The 16,448-nt window shown below is 43.3% G+C and overlaps 2 long non-coding RNA genes across 2 annotated transcripts; both read right to left on the bottom strand.

Moving 5' to 3' along the window:
- Window positions 1–5,901: 5,901 nt before the first annotated feature.
- Window positions 5,902–14,508, bottom strand: LOC146207042 (uncharacterized). The gene is made up of 2 exons (XR_014704969.1): window positions 13,242–14,508; window positions 5,902–10,872 (listed from the first exon to the last, which is right to left on the bottom strand). It is a non-coding gene; the product is annotated as an uncharacterized LOC146207042 (long non-coding RNA).
- A 12-nt stretch (window positions 14,509–14,520) lies between these two features.
- LOC146207041 (uncharacterized) lies at window positions 14,521–16,244 on the bottom strand. The gene is made up of 3 exons (XR_014704974.1): window positions 15,691–16,244; window positions 15,514–15,578; window positions 14,521–14,656 (listed from the first exon to the last, which is right to left on the bottom strand). It is a non-coding gene; the product is annotated as an uncharacterized LOC146207041 (long non-coding RNA).
- Window positions 16,245–16,448: the final 204 nt, after the last annotated feature.

The raw sequence follows: 16,448 nt of genomic DNA, 5'->3' as shown, positions 1-16,448 counted from the left end.
CTGCTCCCATTCCAAGTCTCTGAATACTTCCTCTAAGCAAGCTGTGAATAGTACTGGGGAGATTGGATGCCTGGCAAGGTTAGCTTCATATATGCGTGAATCGCACGGTGAAGTCATCGGTCATGACCGGACATGATGTCATGTGGTGACCTCAGTTCTGGTTATTAGACATGACTGGATTTGACGTCATGATGATGTCACATCCGGTCATGGTGACATTACTGCAAACACATTAAGCTGCGCAGAATAGATGAAACAACCTCCAGTTTAAACAGCATCACTGTTGAAAGTGGCCGTTGAGCAGTCTAGTTGAAGGTTTGGGTGGCTGTATGCGAGCAAGGAACTGAGTGCTGTGATTTAACTTCCCAAAATAAATGCCACGGAGTGGTACGTTTTTCTTAATACAGGTCATACGTTTACTAGAACCACCTTACTCTGTATTTTACAGCTGTAAATGCTGCAAAAAGCAAATTTTCTAAATTTAAGAATTTTATTCTGGCATGGCTTATATTCTCTAATCTCCAAAACAATTTTCTTGGGTTCCTTAACTTCTGGAAAACTTGGGATATTGTTGGAACAACTACGATGAGAACAGCAAATTTTACAAATTTGAAATTTAAGTGTATGAGAACATGCAAGATGGCGACCATGGCACAAACTTTTTTTTTTCCGCCTAAAACAAGCTGGGGTAATGTTTGTCGTAGTAGCCCAATACAGTCCTTTTCTGAACTGATGGCGGTCAAGCGTAAAAATTGCGTCAAATGGCATGATATGGGCCTGTGTGCAGGCTTCAGACAACTCGTACTCTCAGGCAAGTCCAGTAAAAGAATCTGACTGCTGAGCTGCTACCCAGCACAACAGAACCTAGAATGCAACCTAATCCTACTTTAGCCTGAATACTTAATATTTTTGAGACAAAGAATTCATAGAAGGTTGAAAAAACTCGTACATGCAGAATGCGATCAAAAAAATCTGGAACAAGTTTCATGACACGCATGCCATTTTTCACAGCATATCACACAACTTGGAAGAAAGTCGACAACTTCACTTTGAAAGCAAATTTTTGTGAAAATGTACAACACCACTGGGAAGGAAAACAATTGAAGCAGTTGAAACAAAAAAATTTGGTAGCGTATGTGTCAGTGAACCCTCAGTGTCTATTAAAAAAAGTGAAATCAATGATCTTCGACACTAGTAGAACCTGAATAGCGCTGTGTGATAAGGCTGTCCACAAGTGGCAATAAGCAAAGTTAAAATCAAAACAAAACAAAACTTGACAGAACTTGCACCAATATCACTGCTATGCTAAAATAAAATACACAGACACCATATAACCACTGTTCACAATAAAAGTTCTACAAACCTGATGCGAATTTTTATATCATAGCTGTAACGATACTAGCACAGCCTGATAATTACAGTACACCTAAACAATCACTCTACCTGCCTCTATGCATATATTGTATGCATATAGGCACTATGCACATATTGTACTTGACTACAAAGTTGAGCATGGTAGTTAACAACCATGCACATGAAACAGCTCGGGTATTGAAAAGCCTCTTCCAATCTTGTTCAAAACCAATATATTCTGATCAAATCAACATGCAAAATGTAAATCTTTCGTAAAAAATTTCATTTTGCACACAAAGACAAAGGTAGCTTTACTGCACATACTGTAGCACGAGTTGAATGCTACGGGCAAATTTTCATAGTGCTGCAGGGTTTTTATGTGTTTATTATATGAACGATGCAAAAAATAAAAAATCGGTGAACTCCATAAAAGGTGCCACATTAGAACAAAAATTAGCAGTGCTATGCCTAGATAATTCCACTGCAAGAATGCATCTGTGCTGACTCATGTTCTATTGCCATAAACAAAGTACAGTATGTGAGGAATACAAGGGATGAAGGTTTGATTCCCAGTGGAGACAGTATTTATTTATTTTATTTACCCCACTAATCACACATGTGCTCTGTGCTGTCGTACAGTACAGCAAGTAACAGCATATGGTACCTGTAGTAAGACATAGTTCATGCTGGTTACATCGGCTGTCATGCAAAGATGTAATCAATGCAATTAACACTTTTTGTAGTGGCTTGAAATTGTTGACGACTGCGACCCCGAGCAGCGCACCTGAACACTGGCAACCACTGTGATTTCGTAGTATCGATGACAGTCGCCGCAGATGATGAGGGGAATGTCTGGTGCCCTCACAATGCATCAGGCATCTCGCAGATAAGTGCTGCCATTCAGCGCCACCATTGCAATTCTTGTTTAAATGGCTATGGGTTGTACAAACTGGAAACTCTAGCAGACTAACAATCTTGTGCATTCACAATGCCGCAATAACAACATTGCGTGGGTAGTAATTTAGAAAAAATAAATACATTCACAGTTAAAATTGGTTCACTGGACAATATTTTGTAAGTAATTATTCAACAATACTGCACAAGAATTTTCAAAACTCCTCTGAGCCTCACTAGGGCACCTATGAATGTTGTGCAGCCTTGGTGGATGGAACCGTGACAGATTATTGTAGATGAAAATGTAGCCATTAAATACTGTCCTTTTTAAAATGCGTGATAGAGCGTTACACTGCAGTGCACAGGTGTAGAACATAAAAACATGGCTGCAGCTGCGAGCTATCAGGTGGCTGTCACACCTACTCCATGATAGTAAATCAGGTATAGGTATCGTCCATGGGGCAGGTAGCTAGTAGCAGGCTAGGCAGGCAAACAGGGTTTGTTCATGGCTCTGGTCCACCAAGAATGTGACAGTGCTGCAAGTCATCTATACTTGGGCAGATTACCTAACATGCAGACAACTACTGTAAAGTCAAACACTGAACTTACAAAAAAATTAAGTTGATAAATGAAATGTACTGCCTTTGGATCTGAGCGAGAATGAGAACAGAGACAAGCCATTTGGCAAGCCTGTTTCGATGCATTCCCTAAAGCCACATCTCTATGCTGTTCTGACCAGTTTATTTGTTTTACAAGAATACACTAGGAAAGAACCAAGCGATCGCACATTACATCTACGTTGTGCACTACAGTTATAGAAATAAAAATCATAGCTAACGAGTACGTGACCCCGTTCGGTAATGCAGTACATTTACTTTGCTGTACAGCGTACCACTCGTCTCGGGACTGACGGACAGCGTGTCAGGCCCTTATCATTTGCCAAAAAAAAGCGAAGCTTAATTTCTAGTAAATCAACATTACACACTATTAAGAAGCGGTCAACACACTTGAAACACAGTTCTATATTCAGCTAGTCTGCAAACTATTACCACAGTCATCATACATAAAAGCAACAACAGGCGCATACATGCAGCATGTGCTGAAAAGGCGCGTCCGATGCAAGTGCAAAACTGACGTTGGCCTCGGTGATCTTACGACTGCTAGGGGAAAGCTACATGCCTCACATTGACACTAAAAATTAATTCAAAGCACTTCTGACACAAACGTAAGCCTTCGATGTCTCTGTAGTCATTATGCCTAAACACTTTCAACGGAGCGCTTTATTTAGTTCTGCGCAGGCAAGCAGAACTTCTCTCAGACAACCTCAAGTGCAGCAAGAAAGTAACCTTGCTGCAATGTTCACAGTTAAACGTCCCGAAACAAATCGTTCCCAGCTAATTTCACACAGCGATTCGCGGAAGAATCGCGGTTCTAGCGCAGGCACCATGCTTACCAACATGGCATTCGAGTACGTTAATGTTACACAAATCAATATATTAACTCATTTCCTTCCAAAGAGCAATCAGCTGGCTTTCTATTCGACTTACCAAAGTGATGCTCACCGTGCGAAGTGCGTCGCCTGTGCTGTATAAACACAAAACACAGCCATTTTATGGTTCGTTAGCATTAGCAACAAATAGATAAAGCGCAACACAGGCTCCGTAAAGCACTGGAATGAGAATAACCAGAGTCAATAACGCGTCAAACATATTTTTAAAACGTTTCATGTAACGCGCCGCAACTCAAATAATTTAGCGGAGGGGGCGATGATGATGATAATGGCGCACGCACCATCGTATCTGAAATTGTTGCAAATGAAACTATACAGTTTCAGTTAAACAAAGAAGGTGGTGACCCATAAACTACAAGTGCGAATTTTAATTATCTAAAGGTTTCCTTTTACTGAATTAATTTTTGTTGGTATTGGACGTTTTCGCCACCTGCAGCGCTGTCACTCAACCGTTGCGACGGCGCGCCATTTGAACCGGCTGGTTGTACGGTGCTCGCACAAGTCTCTGCAGTTCTCTCGAGTTCTCTCTTCTCAGTTCAGCTCTCTCTGCAAGCCACCCAGAGGCTATATGACTCATTTATCTTGCCACAAGTAACGTTTAAACCACAGTTCAGCAATGCGACACTAGAGCCATTCAATGAAGGACTACACTTATTCCTAGTCTGGCATTTATTTCCTTTGCGCATTTTCACTCTGTCCATTCATAACAAAAAACTTGGAAGAAAAATCAAGTGGCTAAGTGGCTTCCCACAGTGCAGTTACATATCTATAGTTATTTCATAAATTTGCAACAGAGTTTTGATTCATCATCACTGCCTGCATTAGGTATGCTGAAGGGAATTAATGGTCTGCAATCATCGCTGCTTCATGCGTTAGCTGCAGCCGCCAACCTTGGCTCATTTGCCGACATTATCTCTTCATCCCAGTGTCTGGTATTCCTTGCTTGTTTCACTCCCTCGAAACCTAATCGATTAGCTGAAAAGCCCTATTTCCTGGATTACATGTCCCACTCTAATGCTTCTTTTCAGTTTTCTGCATCTTCATACTCAAAGATGTGCACCATGTGCTGCAATCTCAACTGCAGGTACTCTACTGCAAGATGCCCAGCACTCTGTGTCATATGGTATGGTGTTGCGGCAGCATAGAAGTACCACCCACACAAACCATCAGATGAGGACCTGCTTATGCCCTCACCTTTTTGGACCAAGGACGCCACCTGCCCAGGGCAAATAGGGCCTGCTCATTTCAATAATAGCCGATTACTACTTCCTTGTTATGATTACCTTGAAACTGTACTTTAATCCACAACTGTGTTTGTGAAGGTTTTCCAAATTATTTTACTTTCTATAACCTGCTGCACTGTCCTTTGCTTAGGTATTTTAAACTAATGCTTTAATATCCACTTTTCAGCCTTTCAAATGATCACATGATAGCAAGCTGCCTTTTATTACATTATATGTACAGCACCTTCCAAATTTACATTCACCTCTTTTTGCTCTTGGGGAAATGTTTCTCATGGTTCAGATTCAGAGCGACTACCTGGCTTAAAAACATTACTCCCTTCCTACGTCCGAAACCTTCCTACCTATGTGCAGCAGTGACTTTGTGGCTATGCATTCAACTGCTAATCCTAAGGTTTTAAGATTAAATACATGGCTACATTTTGGCAGAGGCAAGATGTAAAGACACCTGTGGGCTATACAATGTCAGTGCATATAAAAAGGACACCAAGCAGTCAAAATTAATTAGCTCTTTCCCATACTTGCCGTCTTTCATAGACCGCATTAGGTTTTGGCATTCCCGATCCCTGTGTGCCATGTCAATACCTCTACCTGTTGTAAAGTTGCTCTCATCACAAAGGGTTGAAAAATAAACTTTCATCTTGTAGTTTCTTTAGGTCCTTGAGCATGTGCTGTTATTGAGGCAGTGGGCAATATTTGGCTGGGGCCTTAGACATGCAATAGCCCAAACCAGATTCGAAATCGAGGAAACAGTTTAGCTGAAACAAATGTCGATTTCAGTCTCATCGACATCAACTGCAATGCCCGTTCTCTTTTTCTACAGGAATATAATGTAGACATGATGCAGTGCTGTTCTCCCAAATGTTTTCCGATTGTCATGGCTTCAAAATAATGAGACCAAAGAGCACGACACACAAGGAATGCTTATTTGCAATGGAAGCATTTTATTGCAAGCTATGAAGTAAATACATTTGTCGTGAAGAACAAGCAAAAGATTGCAAGAAACCATCAAAACAAAATTTAAAACCCCATCTAGAAAAGCAAAAATCTAATGCCATGTTTTCATGGAAAGCAGCCATTTTTTAAAAAAGGCTGCTCTTTGAAGATACTCACAAAATTATTTCAGCATAAATGCTCATTTGCTACAATCCTCTTTTTTTCCAACTAGACACAAAGTCTACAAGACCTTGTGTATAAAATGTCACCAACCAGCACGCAGCTGCCATGCCATCAGCGAAACCATGTGCCCAACTGCTCATTGCACACCGGCCAAAACTCTGCACTGCCTTTGGGCAAGTGGAAAACAGCTGCAAAGCATCTTAAAACCCATCCACCTTTTGTTTCTATTTTAAGGTGCTATCATTTCTCCTGCTTCAATCATTCCTTTCGTTTTCAGGTGCGATTCCATAAACTGAACTTGTTTATGAACCACCCTAGATTCGAAAATGTGTTCAAACCTGCTGTCTATGAGGCAGCGCCTTCAGAATGCGCGATGGCCAAAAATACTTTTGCAGCAGACTCGTTAATAACAGAGCTACAACCATCAAAACCGGTATGTTTCTCTCCTTCCCTTCCATCACCAAAGAGTCTCTCCCTCCTCCCTGGTTGACTAGCCTCCACAAGAGAATACGCGTAGGGCTGGTACATGTAGGCTCCCTAAATACGCGAAATGTGGAGCGCCATCTCTTAGTGCTTTGAGAAACTATGCCCGCCATGTTGGTTTGGTCAACAAAATGAAAACGCTGGCTGCCCTGTGCTGGGTAAAAACAGCTATGAGAACGCATCAAATGCAGTCATTATGGCCCCGACTTTTACAGGCATTATTTTTTTTTTTCTTGCTGGTTGGTTTGTGGGGTTTAACGTCCAAAAACGACTCAGGTATGAAAGACGCCATAGTGAAGGTCCCCAACAATTCCGACCACCTGGAGTTCTTTCTTTAAGGTGCACTGACATTGCACAAACACGGGTGCCTTGCTTTTTGCCTTTCATCAAAAAGCTACCGCCGCAGCTTTTTTTTTTTCTTGCTTTCTGCTACCCAAGCACCACCAGTGACCTTCGGCTCATCCAGCTACAATGCCAATAAGGAGGAGGAGTGGGAGAGGCTGAGCTCAATGGGTGGCCGAAGCATAGGTGCGAGGCGTCTGGCCTTTCTTAGGAAACCAAGCCCGTGCATGTATGGATGTTCTGTGTTTTCTGTATTCATGGTTATGCATGGTGTACCATGGCTGGATTCAAGTGGCGACGGTGCGCTCTTTACGACCTATGCATGGAGGGTGCTTCCTGTCTGCTACAGCTGCGAAATCGTGGCACTGTGTGGCATTGACGCGTCTACTCAGTGATGCCGTCATTTGGTGTGCAACAAGCTGGAAAAAAAAAAAAAAGCGGAGGCTGGCCAAGCCTGCGGCTGCAAGCCTGCACTTTCACCCGGTTGTGATTCTTGCCAACGAGATGTCATGAACTTGAGCGTTCAGAGCGACCTGCAGTGATTTCTGCCGCTGTACTGAGAGTTATAGATGATAGGTGTGCCAGCCGTGAGCCATCCTTACAGGCTCTGGCTGTGTATCAGCATCTTGCCGAAGAGCCAAAACCAGGGAAAAACTCGCATAAAATATAGCTAAATTATTGGAACAGAGTTCTCCATCACTCGGAAATTGATGAAAGGAAACACCGCAAGTTTTTCAAACTTGCAGGCGTGGGCACGTCGTTCAGAGGAAATAAAGTTCAAATGCGTGGCAGAAAGCATACGTATGGGTCCGGACCGAAGGAAATACCAAAAGCACGCTGCGGCCGAGAAGCTCAACTATTGTCATGAAGTTAGCTTCGTTACAAACTAGCCGCAGGGCTTAGCAACATAGGTGGCAGGCAAAGACAAGGGTCGGAAGGCTTTCCTACTATCCTTATATGAGGATGGTGATGAATGTCTCCTGTTATTTCGAGGTGATGTTGCGCACGCCTCAGAACAGGAAAAGCAGTTACAGTGAATGCGCTGTTCAAAGTGCACAAAAAGTGCAATAAGAGCAGGTTACCTTTTTTTTTTAATTTGCACTAACAACTTAAAACAGGTAAACGACCAGCCTGACTTGCAGACACGTGAAGGCGCCCAAACTTTTGGTACATGTGCAGAAGCAGACAGAAATGTGCCCAAAAGCGAAAAGATGCCGTCACACTGGCATATCATTTGAAACAATGCATGTAGGCAAAACAGGTACTCCTCCTTGCTCGGCCACTAATTTTAACAGGCCTGGCAGAACAGGCCCGAGAAGCCAAAAATGTTCATGTGATAAATTCTGTGCTTCTGTAGCCATGTCAATGCATTTTTGACAGTTCCCCTCATATCATGAAGGAAACAATGTTACAGCAGGAAGAAAAAAATCAGCTTTTGTGCAGCATAATGGGACTGACCTTACAATAGTATGCTGCTACTTGCCTTACTGCAGACTGATAACCCAAATCACTGTTGTATTCAGATGGTAATTAGCACATGTTGCGCACTGTAAGAAATAAGACAAAGTAAGTATTACTACGATCAAAATGTGCTAAATAATACTGTTGCCTGAGCCTACACTGCACCGCTTTTGCGCACACAAAATTGAGACTACATAATTTCTCTAAGTATTTCGCTCACTCCGTAAACTGAACACTTGAACGTTTGAAGGCGCGAACGCAGGTGCACACCGGGCGCCGCCACAGAAGCGAGTGGCCAGGGTTGTGTAAATCCTGCACTAACTTCACGGGGAAGAGAGCACTGCTTGCCTAGAAGAGCTGCCATTATATCTGCGGCGAATGCGCAGGCTGTATGAAAGTGCGCGCCGCTGCCACTTGAGTCCAGCCGTTGGTGTATGAATAGCACAGTGCACAGAACACGCTGAAGCATGCATAGACAAGGGCAAGAAACTAAAAGCCTTCTTTCTTGTGTGAGTGTATGCATGAGTGAAAACGAAATGCAAGACAAAAAAGTGCGTGACATCAGCAGACCAAGTGACACCCCTCGCCCATCAGTCAGAGAGAAACCAATGGATGCAGTATCTGTTGGTACCTCATCGACAAAGTTCGATGGCCAGCGCAAAGGATGAGGAGGTTTGGCTGTTTTAAAAGGACCATGAGAGCTTTGGTTTGCATTTTGTTGCTTTCCAGTGTGTGCATCGCTGCAGTATTTCGCAGAGACCATGTCAAACGCCTTATCGGGCTTGGTTAAAATGTCAGCCTGGTCAGTAGCCCTTGAATATGTTAGCTCTCTTAAATGAACAATCTGAAATAAGCAAGGACATAAGTTGTGCTGGCCATATTGTGGACTGCTTTCAAGACAATGTGTGTAATGCCAAATAATCTGAGAAGTTGAATAAACCGTTTGGGGTGCCCTGTTTTGTTTTCTAAATATGCATTGTAATACCATTTAACACAGCTCGGCCACCCAACTTGTGCACACCAACTAACACAAAGCTTTAGCTGCACTACACTAATCCCTCTGCCACACAAACACTTCCGATCCTCATTGAACTCAATCTGCATTCAGGCTTTCAAGAAGGATTGAAGCATCCGGTGCTACACGGGCGTTTTCAGTCAGCATTGAGAAATTTCCTACGTGGTCCGTCGTCTGCTGTCAGTCGCAATGAGTCTCAAAAGGAAATTTAAGATTGGGGTAATGATTGCACGATTTCAGTGTACACAGCAGCATTCCGCTTTTGGCGCCTCAGGTCATCTAACCTATCTTCCCAGCGGTCAAGTGCTACAGTGCAGTTTCTCTTCCGCTCTACTGTTTCCACGCTGACGCAGTCGAAGAGAACGCCACCTTAGCTTCTACTGGCAGTAGACTACGGTGTCAATATTATAAAATTAGCCGTTCTACGAATGTTCTATCATGCCTTTTAATACATTTATGTGTTATTATGTGCAGTTAACAAACGGGTAACAAACTGGATTCCAAGGGAAGGAAAGCGTAGCAGGGGGCGGCAGAAAGTTAGGTGGGCGGATGAGATTAAGAAGTTCGCAGGGGTCAAGTGGATGCAGCTAGCACAGAACCGGGTTAAGTGGAGAAATATGGGAGAGGCCTTCGCCCTGCAGTGGGTATAATCAGGCTGATGATGATGATGATGATGTGCAGTTCTATTGCATTTATTCGTTTTCAAGTTTTAGAGCTCGTTGATGACGAGGGTGTCAATGACCGCTTTTGAGTGTGCTTGAAATCTCGAGAGCGATTGAGGAAGCAACCTTGAGTCAAGCAGGCTCGAGCTCAACTGCACTTGACAGTTGCCGTGTGACAACCTCGATCTACAATGAGTTGAATGTAGATCCAGTTCAATGAGGATCGAAACTGTTCGTATGAGAGCAGTTTAACCCGCATCTTGCAGGAACAAGCAATCTATATACACCTTTCCAATAAGTTACTCGGTGCCACCATATTGTTCGCTCCTCCTCTCTGGACTGCTGCAAACCGGCTCTGCTTCCACTGTGCTAGCACCAAATGCACAAAGCAGTACAGCAGGTAATATGGTGACACCCCGTGACCACTTATTGGAAAGGTGCACACTACTATGACTATGCTACAGTATGCTAAGGAAGTGAACACACAAAAAAGCCAGGCAATCATGTTACTCTGGTAACGAATGTTTAATTGTGGCTGGCCTTGCATATGGCGGGCAGTAATGCATGTACCCCTGTCTTCGGACAGGACAGCAGGGTTGTAAGCATCTCCAGCAAACACTGTGCGGATGTTCGTTTTGTTATAAAAATTTAGGAGACACTTGAGATCTGTCTTTAAGAGTATAGCATGGTAGCGTCAACAGCTCCCGTCTGCAGCTTCCCTTGTGGATCCTTGATCGCATACATGCACCTTGCTATTTTATAAATGAAGTGTTTAAAGAACTTTGCTGCAACCTACAAAAAAAAAAAAAAAAAAAAAAAATGTAGGAAGTGCTTAAGAGCTCTAAGATTGCTAAGGCGAACACAACCCGGCACCAGAATTAGAATATGTGACTAATAGGTACGGTGCAGGGAATGCAGCCTTCTAGTTACACACATCAAATGACAGGTCGAATACCACACGCCCATCCTCCGAGGTCCTGTGTATAAGCGCATAAGTGGCCCGAGTATGCATGGGGTTGCCATTAGCCTCTTTGTCACCTCTCCGCGGCGGTTTGCACAGCCAGGATGCCTCCTTTCCTCCTCTCTGCAACAGAGCACGCACCTGCCAGAGCTCTTCACACGCAAGTTCCAGTATGAAGGACGTTTTTCGATGACAATTTCTGATCACACCTTCTGTACATGACGCACATGAGCCAATTAAAATACAGCTATTTAAATGCCCTCTAAACACGTGAATATTGTGAATATAAGCATAATACATAAGATAAATTCTCAGCACTGGGCAAAATATTCACAACGTATTGTCAAACATGAACATAAAAACAAGAAATTGTAATAAAATCTTGAGGATATACAAAAGGCAGAAAAATGCTCATTTCTTAAACTACAGCTTGAAAATGAAGAAGTCTTTTTTTTTGCCTCAACTCCTTCAGCACCATGTAATTTGTTTATTAAATAAAATATTTACACAATCATGCTATTAGATAATACTTAAATGCAGGTATTTTGATCCTCAATTAAATAAATGCCCATGTTTTTGTTTTGGCTTTATACATAACATAAAAACCTTTTTCTCCGAAATTTGCAGAAAAAATCCAAAAAGTGAAAGAAAAGGGGGCATGAATATCAAAATAAGCCAGCAAGAAAAATAATTCAGAATATTAAAAATATGCTACACTGCCTCTTTTATTACTAGTAAAGATATGGTGCACCTATCGGCAGATTTCTGTTTTTCGTAGTGCTGTTTGGAAGCAGTGGTCATTCTTGATTTCCTGCAGCAGTTGTTGAGAGTCTCATGTACCTATTCTCCACATCACACTAACAGAATGCAGCGAAGCCCAACTGCCAAGGAAGTAATAATTTACGTTCTGAAGTTCATTTTGAAGGTGTGCTGTTCTCTCAGAAATATAGCTAAGTTGCTGAAAACACCCATTTTTAAGCTCGGCCTTCCTCTACTCATTTTACAGTTTATAGCATTGGCATTTCCAAACCTTTCAGGATTTATGACTGGATTATTTGGTGATATGTTCTCCACAAGGTGGGAGAGTTTGCCATCAAATTTGAAAATCTGCAATAGGAGCTCGGTGTTCAAACTCAACTCGATTTGCTTGAAGAAGTTCCACACTTGAAGTTCTGGAGAAGCCATATCAAGTAGTACCAAGCTTTCATTGCTGCTGAAACCCAGCGAATGGAAACAGAACAGTAGGAACACAAAATGAGCACGTGTAACTGACCAAGAGTGATCAGAGATTGAAACTAAGCTTTTCTTGGCCACTAGCTGAAGTTCGAGGCTGGCATTTGACTGATTCATCATCTGAGCTGAACTGAGAGCTAGTAAAATTGTCTTCAAGAGACTTCGCTACTGCTCTCATGAAAAGAAAACTATAGTAGAAGCAGCAGAATCGTGTGAATGGCGCCGAAGACCTCTTTATTTCGAATAATTTTTTAAATGTCACACTGTGCCAGAAAGAACAAAAAATAAAATAAAAAAATAAACAAGCTGCACACAAACAGAAACTATGGTTGTCACAATAGCCCCACTGCGGTAGTGCAGTGGTTAAGATGCTAGATTACTGTGCCGGAGTACCCATGTCCGAACCCGACCGCTGGCGGCTGCTTTCGATGCAAACGAAGTGGCACCCGTGTGCTATGTGATGTCAGCGCGCGTTAAAGATCCCTAGGTGGTCAAAATTACTCCACAGACCTCCACTACAGCACCCATTTCTGTCTTTCCACTTTGACTCCCTCCTCCCTTCCCTTACGACACAGTTCAGGTGCCCACAGAAACAAGTGACAGATTCTGTGCCTTTCCATCCCTGTGAACTAGTTACTATAATTACTTTTGTCATACTATCTGCCTAAATGGGGCTACATGTTCCAAACACGAAAATTTACGTCTGCCAGTGTGTGAGAACCATCATTCATATATGAACGATTGGCTTAAAGCGGTCCTGAAAGGTATAAGCCCTAATCCCTTAATTTGTGCCGGTATTATCTCACACATAATCGTCAGCATACAACCATAATCTACCACATTGTGCCTAAGACCGCCCAACATGGGTATAAAGCTCTGTTTTAACCAAGCTGTATGAATGTGGAGTAGCACGTCTGATACTGGATCCAAGGGTCTCGGAGGGTTCTATTCCACCTCACCCTCTCACCTCAAAGGAGCTGCCTGAGTTAGCAGCTCCAGATAGCGTCGTCCTCTCTTTTCTCGATTCTTTGTCTCTTTTGCGCTTCTCCACAATATGAGCTCCAGCCAGTTCGGCCATATCATGTGGCCTCATGACATCGCAGAACCAGACAACCAATCAGTGCATGGCCATGTCACCTGCCAAAGGCATGGTTGTGATTTTTCTCAAGGGTGACGCCTTTTACGCTACCGCAATAAAGCAACCATTCTACAATAAGTCACTCCTTGTGGGGCACTTTTCACTACTGCTGCTGCATTGTATGATATGGGCAGTTCAAATTATGTCCCTTCTGTAAAGAGCAGTTTGTTTGCACAGCCTCCTATCCGATGTGGATGTAGGCTACAATCCAGCACACAACAGCGGCAGGGCAGACACATTAAAAAACATGGCAGCCCTTACGAAAGCCAGCTGCTCTTTCAGCTGATAGAAAGTCCAAGATTTTCCCAATTCTATTATCTTGTAGGCAATGGACAGTAACCCGATCAGTTTAAGTTTGCAAGTGCTTGACAGCCCCTTTCTCATAGATTATGGTACTGTTAGGATCCTTCCAAGATTTTAATACGCTTGAGGTCGTGAGGCACTACACACACAAAGCAAGCAGTTTTTCTAGCACAATCTCCCTACCACTCTTCAAAGATCTGCAGTTGCCTACCCATACCAGCCGATTTCCCCCTTTGCATTGCTTCTAAGGCTTTTTTACTTCCTCTATGACCAGCATGACGTACAACCTGCTCACATTACTGCCCGTCATCCTGACTGCTTCAGGGCAATGTCATCAGCAAATTGCAGATTACTGAGGTATTCTCCATCTACTCTTATCCCTGAAGGCATATCACCTAGCACATAGAACAATAGATGCTGTCAAGAGAGTACAAGAAGTGGCCGATTCCATGCCAAGTTACCTAAGACAATGCCATGTTTTAAACACCATCACACACGGATAACATTTTCTCGGATAACCACAGCTGTGTTACCTCCACACCGGATCAAGTTTTCTTCTATATGACAAACTCTCCAATAAATGTCAGGCCTGTTCAGGTATTAATCTGTTACTTTAATTCGCAAGGCTAGAAGCTAGACTGGCAAAAAATTGCAGTCACACATTTGTGCTTCCCACCTCCCCCCATTGCAAATCATGTGTTCCAAACCACCCAGAATGATTTTCAAATAATAGCATATCAGCAACGGTGACAATATTACACAAGATTAAATACATTGCAAGCAAGGTGTTTTAAACTTAACTGGGAGCACGCTCTAAACCTGTGGAAGCAGTGAGAGCATCCATTTGGTCACACCAGTCGCAGCTCACTGCACAACTGAGGTGGCGGTGTAATCGAACTGGCGGAGGGAACTCGTTCGTCGCCACCAAGAATTCGTTGCCTCTGCAGATGTAAATAAATGAGAGTAATACTGCAATTACATTTAGTTTGCATAAATTCAGCAAACTCACTCACAATAGAATTTGGTTCGAGTAAAACAAGCGAGAGTGCCTGCTGCAGAAGGAAAAAGGTAGCAACGAAACTGGCTGTCAATGCTAGCACAAATACAAATATTTAGCACACTTACAAAGCACTGAAATAGCAACAAAGAGACTAAGTTAAATCACTTGTGCAGTAAGTGCCCAATATGCTGCGGCTTGCATGAAACTGCAATGGTGCCTCACTCTCCCACAAAACATGCCAGCTCAGATTAATTATTGCTCTCTTTTCAAATAAGCTGTCAATGGCTTTGGCAGCAGCTTGAAGCCAAGCACTGCCAACTATTTATGTTGGAGCAGGCAAAAGATATATATATATATATTAGGGAACTCTGCAGTAGCAACATGCATCCAAAGTGTTAAATCTATATAAACAAGCTCAGTGAGTTCCACCAATGCAGTTATTTCGGCAGTAAAAGGACAGATATTGTCACAGGCATGAACCTATGCTGGCTGAGGAGTAATGAAGTCACTTTCATTGCTGCATACACCGAAATAAGTGAGTACTTGACAGTGGAGGGTCTGTGCAAATAAGCACATGAATTCGGTCATGTATATAACCATACTTTTGTAGCCATTTCATGCTGTGCAGTAGGCTTGTTGCACTTCGGGCTTGTTGCACTTCGAGGCTCAGTCCGCACAGGGCCTACTTACGTTTAAACTCTCTCAGCTGGCCAGCAACCCCGCTTTTAGCAGTCCGCAGATATTACTCATGTATTGCAGCACTACCACGTATGGTCTGTACAGATGAGTGCCACTTACCTTCCAACAGTTTTCCGAAAGAAGCCCGACATTTTCTATGAGCCGAGCCGCTCCATCGGTTGAAGCTGCGAAGAAGGCAATAAAACCCCGATTATAAACCAGCGCGTTCACGCTGGCGCACGCAAAAATGCCTTATACTGCCCAAACAAATATAAGCGAACTCAGAAATAGTTTTACGTTATCTTTTAGTCGCCTCATATGTCCCAATACTCCAGTGCATCCGGAAGACAACAGCAACCGGCGACCGATCGGTGCACAGCAGCAGGAATGGAAGTTGTTCCAAGCGCAATGAAACGAGGCAGTCTCGTCGTCTCCTCACGCCTTCGCCCGGAGACTGTCGCGCGATAGCGCGATTACGCCACGTCAATAATTGAGGATAACGCATGCTTGCGCTGCCGTGCAAAAACTCGTTAAAGAAGCTGCAAGGAAGGCGATGGCAGAAAGACGACAAATACTTTACTTAGAGTTCGCGGGCATGTATGTACGACTCACCGCAGTCAGTAGGACTGCACCGAGGGCTGCGCCCTTGAATTTAAGGCTATAATCCACGAACTGAATCCGCATTTCACCGAGTTTGCATCTACCGGGATGATGGCCCGCAAACTGCAGCAGACCGACGCATGAAAGACAACCTAGGGTGCCTAGGGCTCGCAAAGCGCAAATGCTCGTTGTCTGAAAAGCGCGCCAGCCTTCCTTGTTTGGGCCATACTTTGGGCGCTTTGGGCGGCTCAGTGAACATCTGGGTTTGAGGCTTACTTCTATAAAAAAACAAGCACTAAAAGCTATTTGACGTCACATCCGTCTAGAAGAGCAACATATCCTCCTTTCCACTTTGGTCCTGGGCGCGCATGCGCAGTTCACGGAGCCGGCAAGTTCAGGTCAGAGTCAATGTTGCCAATTTAGCTACTTTGTAGCTAGATTTAGCTACTTTTGGA

Source organism: Amblyomma maculatum, chromosome 1, assembly GCF_055883805.1.
Source record: "Amblyomma maculatum isolate TAMU_Amacu chromosome 1, ASM5588380v1, whole genome shotgun sequence".
Lineage (NCBI taxonomy): Eukaryota > Metazoa > Arthropoda > Arachnida > Ixodida > Ixodidae > Amblyomma > Amblyomma maculatum.
Note: the sequence above shows the minus strand (reverse complement) of the source record. Positions and strands in the feature narration are given on the sequence as shown.